The sequence below is a fragment of the Bubalus bubalis genome, chromosome 4 (assembly GCF_019923935.1).
Source record: "Bubalus bubalis isolate 160015118507 breed Murrah chromosome 4, NDDB_SH_1, whole genome shotgun sequence".
NCBI classification, from domain to species: domain Eukaryota; kingdom Metazoa; phylum Chordata; class Mammalia; order Artiodactyla; family Bovidae; genus Bubalus; species Bubalus bubalis.
This window is the reverse complement of record NC_059160.1, coordinates 157957765-157974521: the sequence shown is the minus strand read 5'-3', so window position 1 is coordinate 157974521 and position 16757 is coordinate 157957765. Positions and strand designations below refer to the sequence as shown.

At 43.1% G+C, this 16757-nt stretch overlaps 1 non-coding gene across 1 annotated transcript; it reads left to right on the top strand.

Annotated features, from left to right (window-relative positions):
* Window positions 1–16400: 16400 nt before the first annotated feature.
* On the top strand, window positions 16401–16503 carry LOC112584751. Its single transcript, XR_003109159.2, has one exon. It is a non-coding gene; the product is annotated as a U6 spliceosomal RNA (small nuclear RNA).
* The last annotated feature ends 254 nt before the right edge of the window (window positions 16504–16757 follow it).

Here is a 16757-nt window from a genome sequence, read left to right as displayed (position 1 = left end):
CATACACTGATAGTTTCTTTTTCCAGTACTTTAAGGATTTGCTTTACTATCTTCTCACATGCATTATTTAAAAAAGATGTCTGCTGTCTTAGTTTATGTGTTTTAAAAGAATCTTAAATTCCCTTAGCATATTTCCTGGCCAACTTTTAAAGCAGAGTGGGAGCTTCATTGTAGATGGAGAATCCATGCTTAAGTGGCTGGTGAGTTGTGCTTCTGGCATTTGCTATGTGTATGGCATAAGGCAAAATATTTAATCTCTGTAATCTTCTGTTTCCTCTTGTGTGTACTGGGGACATCATACCTGAAAAAGTTATGGGTAGACATTGAATAAATACAAGTCACTGAGTACTTATGCCATTGCTAGGCATTATATTTGTTGTTTAGTCACTAAGTTGTATCTGCCTCTTATGTGACCCCATGGACTATATAGCCCACCAGGATAGTCTGTTCATGGGATCTCCCAGGCAAGAATATTCAAGTGGGTTGCCATTTTCTTCTCTGAGGGATCTTCCTGATGCAGGGATCTAACCAGTGTTTCCTTCTTGGAAGGCAGATTCTTTACCACTGAGTCACCTGGGGAGCAGGCATTGTATTATGTGTTTGTATTAGTCAGTTTTCTGAAGAAAGAGAACCAATAGTGTGTGTGTGTATAAACTTTTCTGCAATTATGTAGGCTATTAAGTCCAAAATGTGTAAAGTGAGCGGGCAGACTGGAAACCCAGAAAGGAGCTGATGCTGCAGTTGAAGTCTGAAGGCCGTATTCTAACAGAATTCATTCTTCTGCAGGGGAGGTCAGTCTATTGTTTTACCCAGGCTGATTGAATACTCACACACTGGGCCTGTCACATAGCAGGTGCTCAATTAAGGATAGTTCTCGCTTCTTGCAGGTTAGACTTCTGGTTTCCATCTCTACCTTGCTGACTAAGCTGTGAGGAGCTCAACACCATGATAAATCTTTTTGTTCTTTCAGTCTTTACCCTTACTAAAGGACCAGGTATGCAGCAGGTACTCTGTGAATTGATGTCTGAATGCAGTTGTAGACACTATTTTGAATCTCTTCTTTATTAAATCAAATACATTTTTTTCTTGAATGATTACTTTTTAAAGTACCAAAGAGAAGATAAAGCTGGCCGTGTCCTGAATCCAGAGAAAGCAATGGCAACCCACTCCAGTACTCTTGCCTGGAAAATCCCATGGATGGAGGAGCCTGGGTAGGCTGCAGTCCATGGGGTTGCGAAGGATTGGACAAGACTGAGAGACTTCACTTTCACTTTTCACTTTCATGCATTGGAGAAGGAAATGGTAACCCACTCCAGTGCTCTTGCCTGGAGAATCCCAGGGATGGGGGAGCCTGGTGGGCTGCCATCTGTGGGGTCGCACAGAGTCGGACACGACTGAAGCGACTTGGCGGCAGCAGCAGTCCTGAATCCTGCCTTCAAAAATCTTATAGTTTCACATTGAAGGTGAGTAATAAATTCATTCAGTTATTCTCATTCAACAGTGTGCATTTATTCCCTACTTTTTGCCAGGAATTAGTCCAGGAGCTGGAAATACACTGTAGGCTCTGTATTAGTAGACCTTGTTGCTGGTATAACAAATTACCACAGTCTTAAAATAATTCTGTCACCTTACAGTTTTACAGTCAACATCCAAAATGAGTCTTGTGTGCTCAATCACTCAGTCATGCCCAACTCTTTTTGATCACATGGATTGTAGCCTGCTAGGCTCCTTTGTCCAGGGGATTCTCCAGGCAAGAATAGAGTGCCATATCCTACTCCAGGGGATCTTCCTGACACAGGGATTGAACCTGTGTCTCTTGCATCTCCTGCATTGGCAGGCAGATTCTTTACCATTGTCCCACCTGGAAAGCCCAAAATGAGTCTTCCAGGGCTAAAATCAAAATGTTGGCAGGACTGTTTCCTTATGGAAGCTCTAGGGAAATCCATTCTTTGTTTCTTCCAGCTTCTAGAGGCTACCTACATTCTTTGACTCATGGCCCCACATCACATGGCCTTTTCTTATTCTGCATTCATCATCACATCATCTTCTATTGACTCATCTCCTGCCTCTTTCTTATATGGACCCTTGTAATTTCATCTTAGCCACCTGGCCAGAATAATACCCCCATCTGGTCCTTAATTTATTCACATCTGCAATGTCCATTTGACATATGCTGCTGCTGCTGCTAAGTCGCTTCAGTTGTGTCCAATTCTGTGCGACTGCATAGAAGGCAGCCCACCAGGCTCCCCTGTCCCTGGGACTCTCCAGGCAAGAACACTGGAGTGGGTTGCCATTTCCTTCTCCAATGCATGAAAGTGAAAAGTGAAAGTGAAGTTGTTCAGTGGTGTCTGACTCTTTGCGACCCCATGGACTGCAGTCCACCAGGCTCCTCCTTCCATGGGATTCAACTGGAGTGGGTTGCCATTGCACACATATAAGGTAATCTGTTCACAGGTTTCAAGGATGAGGGCATGGTCATTTTCAATTGACATTTATTCAGCCTACCATAGACTCTTGTGTGGTAAGTGGAGACACATTTTATTAGTGTGCAAAATAATATTATGTTTAGATAAGTGTTATAAAGGAAAGTGAATCATGGTAGTAGAGAATAACTGGGATGGAGGAACTCTTCTTGTGAGAGATTTATTTGTTAGAGAAGACCTATCTGGTGAGGTGACATTTGAGCATAGGGTGTGGGACTGTAGGGTATCCCAAACATTGCCCCACAGTAATGACTGGGGGTCATCATAGAACAACAGTTTCCTACCTTGAGCAAATCACCACACTCTGTTCAGATTTCCTGTGGTGGGCTTCACGCTCTTGCTGGCATTCCTGACCCCAATCAGTTACTTAATAACAAGAAGGCTACAAGGGGTCTAAGATAGTAGTGGCAGCTTGGAGGTTGACCAAGCATATGCTCAGGACGAAGGAGGAGTGCCCCCTTCTGCCAGAAGAGGGGGGACAATACAATTTTAATTAACTTACCCATAATTTTGCAATTATAAAATCTAGAAAAAGCTCTTTTATTCCATCCTATAGTGTCATTTTGAAAAATAAATTTTCTTTTGACTTGCCTATGAGGAATGAACCATAATATTTCATTTTCTCAGGGTCTTCATGTGGCTGTGAGCCATCTGGGCTCAGCTTGGTGCCAGCCAACGTTCCTCAGCCTGCATTCTTCCTCTGCGGGCTGGCCACATTCAGAAACTGGACCTTGCTGCCACTTCTCTCCATCCCCTAGCACATGCTCCTGCTACAAATCACCTCCTGTCTGAGTCTCCACCTTGGTTATTTACTTGCTGTTTTGCTATATTTTTTCCAGAGTGTGATTAACATCTAAAAGGCAAGGATCCCTCCAAGTAAAGTGTTGGACCATCACCTGGAAATATACCAGCTGTTTCCATAGCAGAGTTTAAGAGCATTTAGCTAATTACAGGCCTCAGGAAAAGAAAGCTTCCTAATGGAAGCAGCAAGATCTTTTCTGCCTTACAGTGGGAGCCAGTCGCCAACAGATAAATAGGAGTTATGTCACGCCTCTGCCGTTTATGCCTGCACAGGGGAGAGTGTTGTAAAGCACCTCCTCCGCAGGTCTAATGCTATGATGTGTATTTTGACAAAGATGCTTTTCCAGGGCCATGAAAGTAAAAGTGCCATTAAATCAGAAGGAAGCAGAGTATAAATTGAATCTGAATGAGTCCCAGCCCAGCTTCGCCATTGCACCTAGGCTGAAATGGCCTGACCCTCTGTCACCTCCAGTTGCTTCAGTGACTGGACTTCTTAGAGGCTGATAATGGAGCGGTCCATTGAGCTGGCTTGGCCTGGAGGACCTAGGGAAGGAGGGGAGGAAGGAAGGAAGGGAGAAAGGCCCTGTCTTGGTGCTGTGGGTGCACAAGGGCCCTGAAAGTCCATGTGTTGCATGTCTTTGTGTGTGTTGGTGGGGGAGGTAATGTGTTGGTTCTTGGCTGGGCAATGGCTCAGGGCTCTGGCTCTTGCATTCTAAAAGGTGGCTGCCCACTTCTTTTACGAGGCATAGCTGGGAGCAGGCTTGCCCTCATTAATCTCCGTAATAGCAATAAGTAGGCAATTAAATTCTCCCAAGGATGCGTGTAAGATTTCTTGGCTTTAGCAAAGCTATGCGATTTGGAGTTAATGGCAGGGAGCTGGAGCTTTGTGTCTGAATTGAAGCTTATTTTCAGGTTCATAGAGATAATGACAGGCCCAGAGTTGATCTGTTTTGTCAGCTCAGAAAGGTCACCCTCAGGCTTGCTAGAGAGTGAGCTCAGCTTCCCAGGGGTCATGACTTCTTCATCTCCCTGATGCAAGGATTTTCTGAGTAGCTGCCTCTGCCTGACCCATCTACCAAAGGAGGGCCCTCACTAGCTAACTCCTGCTCACCTGGGAGAGCAAGGGAAGGGCCGTTCCTGAATGTGGCTCACACACTATGCTGTTAGAATGAGCACAAAACCGTGTTGGTGAGCTAAAATCAACACTGAAATACTCTTGGTCTGATGAATTCTCGCATCTTAAAGGCCGGTCCAAATCTATGTGTCATCAGATCATTAACGGTCTCACAGTTGGTGACTGCAGCCATGAAATTAAAAGACGCCTGCTCCTTGGAAGAAAAACTATGACCAACCTGCTGCTGCTAAGTTGCTTCAGTTGTGTCCAACTCTGTGCGACCCCAGAGACGACAGCCCACCAGGCTTCCCTGTCCCTAGGATTTTCCAGGCAAGAACACTGGAGTGGGTTGCCATTTCCTTCTCCAAGGCATGAAAGTGAAAAGTGAAAGTGAAGTCGCTCAGTCATGTCCGACTCCTAGCGACCCCTTGGACTGCGGCCTACCAGGCTCCTCCATCCATGGGATTTTCCAGGCAAGAGTACTGGAGTGGGGTGCCATTGCCTTCTCTGATGACCAACCTAGACAGCATATTAAAAAGCAGAGGCATTACTTTGCCAACAAAGCTCCATCTAGTCAAAGCTATGGTTTTTCTGAGAGTCATGTATGGATGTGACAGTTGGACTATAAAGAAAGCTGAGCACCAAAGAATTGATGCTTTTGGGCTGTGGTGTTGGAGAAGACTCTTGAGAGTCCCTTGGACAGCAAGGAGATCTAACCAGTTCATCCTAAAGGAAATCAGTCCTGAACATTCATTGGAAGGACTGATATTGAAGCTGAAACTCCAATACTTTGGCCACCTGATGCAAAGAACTGACTCACTGGAAAAGACCCTGGTGCTGGGAAAGATTGAGGGCAGGAAGAGAAGGGCACAACAGAGGATGAGATGGTTGGTTGGCATCACCGACTCATTGGACATGAGTTTGAGTAGGCTCTGGGAGTTGGTGATGGACAGGGAAGCCTGGTATGCTGCAGTCCATGGGGTTGCAAAGAGTCGCACATGACTGAGTGACTGAATTGACTGAAGTGGGATTTCCTTGAAGCTCTTTCTTGCCCATCTCCCAGATCATCTAGGTGTTAGACAATTTCCTTAAAAACCCACCTCAGCATACTTTACACTGCACAGGAGCCCTTTAGGTTCCCCATCTACTTTCGAACAAAGCAGGCTCGCTCCCCCCGCCCCCCGAGTAATCCTTGCTCACTCAGTCCTTCCAGCTTGTGTATGACATGCTGCCTCATTCTCCTCAGGGTTTCTGCTTTCCTTTTGCCTTTTCTCCTGCTGTTCTGCTCATTTTCTTCTTCTCAGAGAATATTCTCTGCTCTCCTCTTTCCTTAAATCCTATCCTATCTATGATTGTGAATCCTGCCTCCTCCAGGTAGGCTTCCTGGACTGATCCCTAGCTGTACCAAGCCCTTGTTCCTTGAACTCCTCTTAGGTCTTTTATCATACAACTGAAACTTTAATTTTTATTGAGTTGATAGTTTCCTTTATTTCTTGTGTGTCATCTATTCAGTTTTTACCCAACCTCACTGGTAGTACTTGGAGGGCAGAGATCAATCTTTCAATTACTCAGTGGTACAGTTTTGAACATGGGCGAGGCAGCAGACATGGACACAGAAAACCAGAGAGCTGGTGCTGCCACTTCCTACCTGTGGGAATCTGAGGAAATTATTTTTCATGACTCTTAGATTTTCTACTACAAGCCTAAGAGCCCTACTTAAGACAGAAGCTGCCTTTTCCTGTCTCACATGCTTCTGTCTGAGGCATAATGTCCTCAGTTCAGGCTCAGGGCTATTTGTTGACCTTTCCTCTTTTTCCTCCCACTGCAGTAATTGTACTTAGTCTGCTCAGTCATGTCTGACTCTTTGCTACCCCACAGACTGTAGCGTGCCAGGCTCTTCTGTCCATGGGGATTCTCCAGGCAAGAATACTGGAGTGGGTTGCCATGCTGTCCTCCAGGGGATTTTCCCAACCCAGGGATCGAACCCAGGTCTCTCACATTGCAGGAAGATTCTTTACCATCTGAGCCACCAGAGAAGCCCACAGTAATTGTTAGGATACTGATAAATATTCAGGTCTTCCATTATGGGGACAAAGTGGGATTGTACTTCCCTGCCCATTAGGGGTGATCAAATGACTATTATTTACTTAATAAATAGCTGGTACTTGTCACCTCCTCATGAAAATAGTACCTAGAGCACAAGTCCACAGTTCTCCTTTCCTCATGGTGATTGGGAAATGCATTGTTTCAAGTGGTGGCTGCTCCCTCCATCTGGATCCCTGAGTGAAGATATAATGATGCAAGCAGAACCTGCATCCTGTCTAAGAAGGTTATGTAGTGCGACCAAGAAATCAACCTTTGGGGAATTTCCTAGTGGTCCAGTGGTTAAGACTTGGCCTTTTCACTATGAAGGGCCCAGGTTCAATCCCTGGTCAGAGAACTAAGATCCTTCAAGTCTTGAGATGTGGCCAAAAAAACCCACAAAACAAACAAACAAACAAAAAAAACAAAAAACCCCCAGAAATCCACTTTTGTTAGTTTGAGCCACTGAGATTTTGTGTTTGTTTGTTTTTAATTAGTACAGTATAACCTAGTCTGTCCTGTGTGATCCACCATCTTCCTTAGTCTCTGCTGCAGCTGAGTAACAAACCCCTACATGCAGTGCTAAGAGCATGAGAAATTCTTGAGGGATGGGCTCCTGATATTCTCAACAGTAAGTCTCCATTGATTTCAGAACCAGAAAATTCTTCCTGATCTTTTTTAAAAAAAATCAATTTATTTATTTTAATTGGAGGCTAATTACTTTACAATATTGCAGTAGTTTTTGCCATACATTGACATGAATCAGCCCCAGGTGTACATGTGGCCCCCTTCCTGAAACCCCCTCCCACCTCCCTCCCCACCCCATCCCTCTGGGTTGTCCCAGTGCACTGGCTTTGAGTGCCCTGTTTCATGCATTGAATTTGGCCTGGTCATCTATTTCACATATGGTAATATACATGTTTCAATGCTGTTCTCTCAAATCATCCCACCCTCACCTTCTCCCAGAGCCCAAAAGTCTGTTCTTTATATCTGTGTCTCTTTTGCTGTCTCACATATAGGGTCATTGTTACCGTCTTTCTAAATCCCATATATATGTGTTAATATATTGTATTGGTATTTTTCTTTCTGACTTAAACTTCATTCTGTATAATAGGCTCCAGTTTCATCCACCTCATTAGAACTGATTCAAATGCATTCTTTTTAATAGCTGAGTAATATTCCATTGTGTATATGTACCACAACTTTCTTATCCATTCATCTGCTGATGGACATCTAGGTTGCTTCCATGTCCTGGCTATTGTAAACAGTGCTGCGATGAACATTGGGGTACACGTGTCTCTTTCCCTTCTGGTTTCCTCCATGTGTATGCCCAGCAGTGGGATTGCTGGGTCGTATGGCAGTTCTATTTCCAGTTTTTAAAGGAATCTCCACATTGTTCTCCATAGTCTTCCTGCTCTTTTGATGAACAAAATTGAAGTTGTGAATATGTTTGGCGAAATCAAGGCTTCAATTTTGATTTTGTAGGTGGTGTGTCATTACTTCCCCAATATATCCTTCCAGTGTCCAAATACAAGTACTACAGAAGTATGTAGAATATTTACAATGTTAGAACTAAAAATAATAAAAATACCTGTCAGTTCAGTTCAGTCTCTCAGTCGTGTCTGACTCTTTGCGACCCCATGAATTACAGCATGCCAGGCCTCCCTGTTCATCACCAACTCCCGGAGTTCACCCAGACTCATGTCTATTGAGTCAGTGATGCCATCCAGCCATCTCATCCTCTGTCGTCCCCTTCTCCTCCTGCCCCCAGTCCCTCCCAGCATCAGAGTCTTTTCCAATGAGTCAACTCTTCGCATGAGGTGGCCAAAGTACTGGAGTTTCAGCTTTAGCATCATTCCTTCCAAAGAAATCCCAGGGCTGATGTCCTTCAGAATGGACTTGTTGGATCTCCTTGCAGTCCAAGGGACTCTCAAGAGTCTTCTCCAACACCACAGTTCAAAAGCATCAATTCTTCGGCGCTCAGCCTTCTTCATAGTCCAACTCTCACAATCCATACATGACCACTGGAAAAAGCATAGCCTTGACTAGATGGACTTTTGTTGGCAAGGTAATGTCTCTAGGTTTGAATTGATATGAACTCCTTGAGGCCTTTATTTTTTTTTCCCCATATGCTACCTCACTAATCGAAGGCATTACAACCTCCAAATACTCTTTGCCAAATCAAGATCTGGGAAAGTGAGTCTTTTGTGACATATAGAGCTGATAAAGCTGATTTTGCTTTATCTACTGTATTTTTGTTGAGAGAGATGAACAAAGACTTCCTCAGGATCTCTGATATGGTTGTCTGAGAGAGCCCCAGAAAGCAAAATGTCCTCATAGAATTAGTTTTCATTTCTTACATTCTTACCTTTCTCAGCTTCAAATGTACCTGCCTGCCTATGTCTGCAGTAGGATCTCTAAGAGAAATTTCAAAATGGAAAGGTGACGGGGGTCAAACAACAAAATGCACAAAAAGTTGAGAATTATGTTTTACTTGGGGGACTTGCTGAGGGCTTAATTAAGTCTGGGAGGCAGCTTCTCAGATTTCCCTGAGCTTCTGCTCTGAAGCGGTGAGGGAGGAGCCAGGATACATATTAGTTTTTGCAACAAAAATCAGGTAGTCAGCACATCAACAGATTACTATTAATTAAAGAAAAAAAATTCTCAAGTTATTGAATTCAGCACTTTTCTATGTATGGGAAGATGCAATAATCTGGGCTTATTACAACCATTCCTTTGATATGCACCTCCACTATCCAGGGCAATATCCCCTTTTCGCCATCCTACATCCTCTCAGGGTAAACAGTTGAGGTAGGTGGGAGAGGTTGCCGTGGCTGATGGCTGGATGGCCTCATGTTTTCTGATACGGCAGGTGACATTTGCCCACAGGGGGAATGGTTTTGCATCTTAGCTGAGAAGAACAATGTAATTTTGTTACTCAGTTGTGGCTAACCTAGACTTCTCCTTAATTAACAGACTTGGCTAATACTGTGTTATCTAATGGTGTGTCTGAAAATAATAACCCTTGTTTTCCTTCGTCTGTGACAAGGCTCAGATGTATTCAAGTTAAGAGTTAGTGTGGTATTCTTTTAGGCGAAGGAGAGTCTAGGTACGAGCCCTGAGGCTCTTCCTTCCTGGGGGTCTGGTTTTCCAGTTGGTATGTCGTTTCCATAGATACTGGACGTGTAGCTCAGAGTCCACAGTCCGGCCCAAGGTGGAGTCCTTCTTTCAAGGTGGAGGCTGTTCTGTCTGTTTCCTCCTTCAGTGTAACTTCACTGTCAATCCAGTGGTTAAGACTCCACACTCCCAATGCAGGGGGCATGGATTTGATCTCTGGTCAGAGAACTAGACCAGATGCAGCCCCCAAAAATTTAAAAGAGTCATTGTGGACTCTAAATCCCAAGACCAGACACATGGTTTAGTTAAAAAATCCTAGTGAACAAGACAAGAGCGAAGAAAAGTTCAAATGTTCCCAGCTATTTTATTTGACTGGAGACTGGGACTTGATGCATAACATGAGCTTCTCTCCCTGGGCTTCCCAGGTGGTACTGGTGGTAAAGAATCCACCTGCCAATGCAGGAGATGTAAGAGACACGGCTTCAGTCCCCGAGTCAGGAAGATCCCCTGGAGAAGGGAATGGCAACCCTCTCCAATATTCTTGCCTAGAGAATCTCGATGGACAGAGAAGCCTGGAGGGGTGCAGTCCTTAGAGTTTCAAAGAATTGGACATGCCTGAAGCGACAGCACACACACACATGCACACACACACATGCACACACACACAACTTCTATCCCTAGATGGTCAGGCATAAAGGACCCAGTCTGTGGGATGCTATAGTTGTTTCTAGAAAGAAGTTTTGGGCAGGTACAGTTTTTAGAAATACTTTTTGTAGGAAACAAAATGTCACAGAATGTGAAATTTCCAGGGTATCAGCTAATTTTGTAGCAGCAGTCAGATGATGGAAATGACCCACCTCTTTCTCAATTTCAATGCTGGATATGAAAATTAAAATTGTAATTTTTTAACTGAAAGAACCCCTGGAGACAGTGATGCAGTAGTCAATTTATAGATGTGAGTGTTTAAATAGCCATGACCTAAGAGAATTATAGCCATGTTGACACATTGAAAGACACCCCTTTCTCTTTGACTCAGCATGGGTGAGCACACTAAATACAGAGATTATTCAGTTTTACAGGAAAATCATAGTGTTGTATGAATACCGAGGAGTAGCAAGCTTTGGCAGGCTGGAAAATTCTTCAAAGTGGAGTGCTTGCTAATGAAACTGTTTAGGAAAAATTAAGGAGGTGAGACAAAGCGAATGATTTTCTATTTTTCAAAGTGATAAAGCAGGCTCAGTTGACTGTATACTTACACATTTATCCACAGAGGAGGAGGGAAAAGAACTGGGATTCATCTAGGGGACATTGGAATCCCAGCTCTGTTATTTTCAGCTGTGTTTCATTAAGCAGATGATTCAACCTCTCTGAGCCCACTTCCTGATCACTGATGCTAATGCAGAAGGTTATTCTCACAAACAATTTATTTGAAAACATTGTGTAATTTGTAAAGAACATCAGAAATATGTCAGTATGATTGGCAGTATTGTTGTTTTTAATTTCCTCCTTTTGTTGGGTATGGAATCAATCTCTAAGTTAATTCAATCCAAGGTGAGCTTTTCCAAAAGGAAGGATAGGTAAGAGAGAAGAGAAGGTAAATGAGTTGTTCTAATAGTCTCATTGTGATGGTTAATTTTATGCATTTGACTAGGCTAAAGGATGCCCGAATAGCTGGTAAAACATATTTTCTGAGTGTGTCAGTTAGGGTGCTTCTGGAAGAGATTAGCATTCGAATTGGTGGACTGAGTAAAGAAGAGCATCCTCATAAAATGAGTAGGTATCATCCAATCTGAGGGCCTGGATAGAACAAAGAAGTGGAGGCAAGGCAGATTTGCTCTCCTTGCTTGAGCTGGGACATTCATCTTCTCTTGCCCTTGGATGTTGGTGCTCCTTGTTCTCAAACCTTTGGACTTGGAGTCAGATTTATACCATTACCCTCTAATTTTCAGGCATGTGGACTCACACTGGGACTGACACCCTTGACTTCTCAGGTGCTCAAGCCTTTGGACTCTGAGTTACACTAGCAGCTTCCCTGGGCCTCTAGTTTGCAGATAGCAGATCATGGGACTTCTTGGCCTCCATAATCTTGTGAATCCGTTCCTGCAATAAATCTCCTTTTGTATATATCTCTATATAAACCTATTAGTTATGTTTCTCTGGAGAATCCTGACTAATATGCTCATATTGCTGATGACCTAGCATAGAGATAGCTAGCCCAAAGATCACTTAATCTTTGGGCAGTATTACAAAAGGTATTGGAAATCCAAAAGAAAGCCTGTTCCCCATGGGCATCCTCTATGTGCAGGACTGGTTTCTGTATCTAAGAGAAAGATTGCAGATGGGTTAGAGAAAGCTGAGAGAGACAGAAAGGGAAAGGGGGAGAGACAGCAAGTGTTACAGGGATCAGAGAATGGAGACTCTTGCATCAAATCACATAAGTAGAACTTCAGCCTGAGATAGGGCAACAGGGGGTTAAAATCTATAAATACATGAGTAGTGAGAATTTTGTTCACCCAGCTTCCTCTATGTGCATTTATTTGATATATGAATATGGGGCAAATTGGGGCTTCCCAGGTGGCACTAGTGGGAAAGAATCTACCTTCCACTGCAGGAGACATATGAGATATGTGTTCAATCCCTGGGTCAGAAAGATTCCCTTGGAGGAAGAAAATGGCAATCCACTCCAGTATTCCTGCCTCAAAAATTCCATGGACAGAGGAGCCTGGTGGGCTACAGTCCATGGGGTCGCAAAGAGTTGGACATGACTGAGTGACTAAGCACACACATGGGGCAATTTTAGAGGGTGAGAAAATTTTAGAACAAATCCTTAACATATGTGCATACACAAAAGATAGTAAACAGGAAGTTCCTCTTATCTGCTAATTGATCCCTTTGCCACTTACTTCTTCTTCTTAAATCCACTCTTCATACTGTAGCTCCAGATACACTTCTAAAATGTACATCTCACTATGCCCAAAATTACACTTTTGAATACATCTACCAAAATTACACATGTGGTTTTCTCAAACTATTTGCAAAGATGTGATGATAGAAGAAGCTTAAGACAAATGTTTTAATCTCCAGTGTTTTACCACGTTGTAGAGATGTGACTGTGCCAATACTTTGCTCTAACCACGAACATAGCTAATATGTTATGCTAAAATCTAACCTTCATAGTAGTTTTTGGAACTAAAGAACAGTGGAGGGAAACCTTGGGTTTCTTCTAAGTGACAATATTTCCTTTAATTTACTTCTTTCCCTTGCTAACTTAATGGACCTCAGAGTCAGTTCTGTGGGCATCCTGATGATGTAGCTACTTGCTTTAGAGAAAGAGCCTAGGTACCAGAGAAATACATCTGTTTATGCCCTTATTACCCCTGCTTCTTTGTTATCTTCCACCTGACAGGGAGGAATGGGTGGTTCAGCTTCTTTAGACAATCATAAACCAGTCTTCTTGTTGCTCTAGAAAGGTCTGGCATAGATTTCTTCTGAACATCACAAACCCACCAAGCCACAGGGTATGTGTACTAGACTGAGGTTTATTCATGATTCTATCTCTCATTTCAAATTAGATGCAGCTTCCTTATTTAAACAGGCTCATCAGAGAGTTGAACAATGGGCATCAGATGAAAGCATTGTCCAAATAATAACCCATTAGCAATGTAACATGCTTGAAATTTGTTGTGACACTTTAAAAATAATGTGAGCCCCTGCCCCATGTGAAGACAATTTCTTTTTCCCAGAGAAACTATAGTCTAACTGAATAAGTCACACCTCCACCTCTTTAAAGAGGAATACGAATATACAATTTCTTGAGCTGTGCTTAATTGCTGAGTTGTGTCTGACTCTTTGCGAACCCATGGACTGTATGTAGCCTGCCAGGCTCCTCTGTCCATGGGGATTCTCCAGGCAAGAATACTAGAGTGGGTTGCCATGCCCTTCTCTAGGGGATCTTCCCAACCAGTACCTTAACTAGGTACAAAAGTGTCTTCTCTCTCCATGTGTTCCCATACATTGCTCTTGTTCCAGATGCTGGACCCTCAGGTTCTTGGTGAGAGGTGGTGTGAGCTCTGCCACTTATACCTTTCCTAACCTTTCCTTCCCTCAGATCTAAAGTTCTAGAAAGGCTGAGTAACTTGTTTTACTTCAGTGTAGCCAAACTCCCAACAAGTTATATTCATGACAATTCTTTCTCCCTCCGGGGCTTCTTTTCACTCTTCTCTGTTGAGAACTTGTTCTTTCTTCCTTTCTTGATGCAGTTGTAATTTATTTGTTTATTGGCTGCACTGGGTCTTCGTTGCTGCGCACAGCCTTTCTTTAGTTGCAGCGAGTAGGAGCTACGTTCTAGTTGCGGTGGGCAGGCCTTTCACTGCGGTGGCATCTCTTGTCATGGACCATAGGCTCTGGAGTGCGTAGGCTTCAGTAGCTGTGGCTCGTGGGATCTTAGTTTCCAGAGCAGGGATCAAACCGTATGCCCTGCACTGGCAAGCAGATTCTTAACCATTGGACCACCAGGGAAGTACCAGGGCATCCTTCTTTCAAGCAGGTTCAGCCCACATCTCAAGCCTGCTGCCTAGACTGAGATTTTTCCTCCTTTACTGTATGGAAAGCCAAAACTTTATTTCCTGGTTTGGAAGATCTTTTCTCTCCCACAAGTTTTAATATAAAGCAAACTATGTTTCTTTAAATTATTTATTTTCCTCCTTGATTTTCTGATATCTCAGTTCCAGAGGTTAAGTGATAGTTAGCTTTTGGCATACTAAATCATGAAGACTCTATTTCTGAGTTTTTTTGGCTGCCCTGAACAAACTCACACTCTTTTCTGTCAGTTGCCAATTTCTTCTTTTACAGTAATTAAACCTGCATTTTTAGTCTCTGGATTCCACAACCATAATTCAATGTCTATCAGTTGTTCATCGAGTCAACTTAAAAATATATGGACAGGGGTTCATAGAGAGGCTGTGGCAAGTTATGGAAATTTCTAGGTGAGTCTTGCCTCAGGTCTTTCCTTGAACCTGAATGCAAGTATTCAAAATATGTAAAGAAAAAAAAAATGAGGTTGCAACTCTTTTTTTTTTCTTTTTTGCTAATTCTAGCGTTGATAGTCCCAAAGCCAGTAACTACCATACATTTATAATCTTATTCTGAAACAGAGAAGTGAAAGATAGACTTCAGAGCAATCATTCCCAGGTTGCTTCAGCGGGGGACTGAGATAGCTTATAAAAACCCTGGAGACACTGAGACTATGGAAGAGGTGTTGTAGGTGATTGCTGCTTTGATGCGGGAATATCAGAAGTCCTTAGAATAGGAAATGACCTCTTGTTCCAATATTCTTGCCTGGGAAATCCCACGGACAGAGGAGCCTGGCGGGCTACTGTCAATGGGGTCACAAAAGACTTAGTGACTCACAACACCAAGAATCAGAAGTCCTAGGGTCACAAGCAGATTTTTAACTGGACAACCATGGCAAGTGAAGGTCAGTGGGGTGCTAATGAATCATTAGGATAAGATTGTATCCTGGATCTCCTTGAGTGACAGTTACCTATCCATGGAGAATATGACTTCTCAAAATAGCGCCTCTCTCAGCACTTGAGTGACCTTGAGAATATTAGAAGCTCAGGTGAACACAGAGACCCATGTATCTATCTGCAACAATGAACAGAGTGCTGTTACTATAGGTGGTGCTGAGTAGGTCACATTTTTCAGAAGGGTAATCACCTGGGTGAACTTTCCAGGTGGCTTAGTGGTAAAGAATCTGCCTGCCAGTGCAGGAGACACGGGTTCAACCAGTTGGCAAGATCCCCTGGAGAAGGAAATGGAAACCCACTCCAGCATTCTTGCCTGGAGAACCCCATGGATGGAGGAGCCTGGTGGGCTAGAGTCCATGGGGCTGCAAAGAATTACATACAACTTAGCGAATACACAACAAGGATTGCCTGGGCCCAGCTATACAGTTAACAGTGGAATTCAGGCTTCAGCAAGGCTTCTGCCTAGTAATGTGGGGATTGGAAGTGTCAAGATATTAAAAGTAAGTACCTGATAAAATTGATCATTTATGCTGGTGTGAACTAAATTTAGCATCTGTTCTAGGCTATAGATGACCTCAACTATGGGCATTTCAGAGAAGAAGGGACATAGAAGAAGGCATTCCTTAAAATGAAATTTTCCTGTTAAGGAATGGTCTCCAAGGAGCTCCCTGGTGGTCCAGTGGTTAGATCTTGGCACTTTTACTGCCATGGCCTGGATTCAATTCCTAGTTAGTACTCCCTCCCCCCAAATAAAGGAATGGACTCTAGTGCCAAACTGGAGACACTAGTCTTTCCCAAACAGGGCATGTTTGAAGCAGAACTGGGTAAGCCACTGTTACTGTTGTTCAGTTGCTCAGTCATGTCTGACTCTTTGTGACCCCATGGACTGCAGCATACCAGGGTTCCTGTCCTTCATCATTTCCTGGAGCCTGCCTAAACTAATGTCCATTGAGTCAGTGATAACATCCAACTATCTCGTTCTCTGTAATTCCCTTCTCCTCCTGCCTTTGATCTTTCCTGGCATCAGGGTCTTTTCAAATGAGTTAGTTCTTCTCTTCGGGTGGCCAAAGTATTGGAGTTTCAGCTTTAGCATCAGTCCTTCCAATGAATTTTCAGGACTGGTTTCCTTTACAATGGACTGGTTGGGTCTCCTTGCAGTCCAAGGAACTCTCAAGAGTCTTCTCCAACACCACAGTTAAAAAGCATCAATTCTTTGGTGCTTAGCTTTCTTTATAGTCCAAGGCTCACATCCATACATAACTAGTGGGAAAACCATAGCTTTGGCAGCACATATACTAAAATTGGAACGATACAGAGAAGATTAGCATGGCCCCTGTGCAAGGATGACACGCAAATTCGTGAAGCGTTCCATATTTTTAATCAATGAATATAGTAAAGTTGCAGGATATAAAATCAACACACAGAAATCCCTTGCATTCCTATACACTAATAATGAGAAATTAGAAAGAGAAATTAAGGAAACAATTCCATTCACCATTGCAACAAAAAGAATAAAAATACTTAGGAATATATCTACCTAAAGAAACTAAAGACCTGTATATAGAAACTATAAAACACTGGTGAAAGAAATCAAAGAGGACACTAATAGATGGAGAACATATACCATGAACA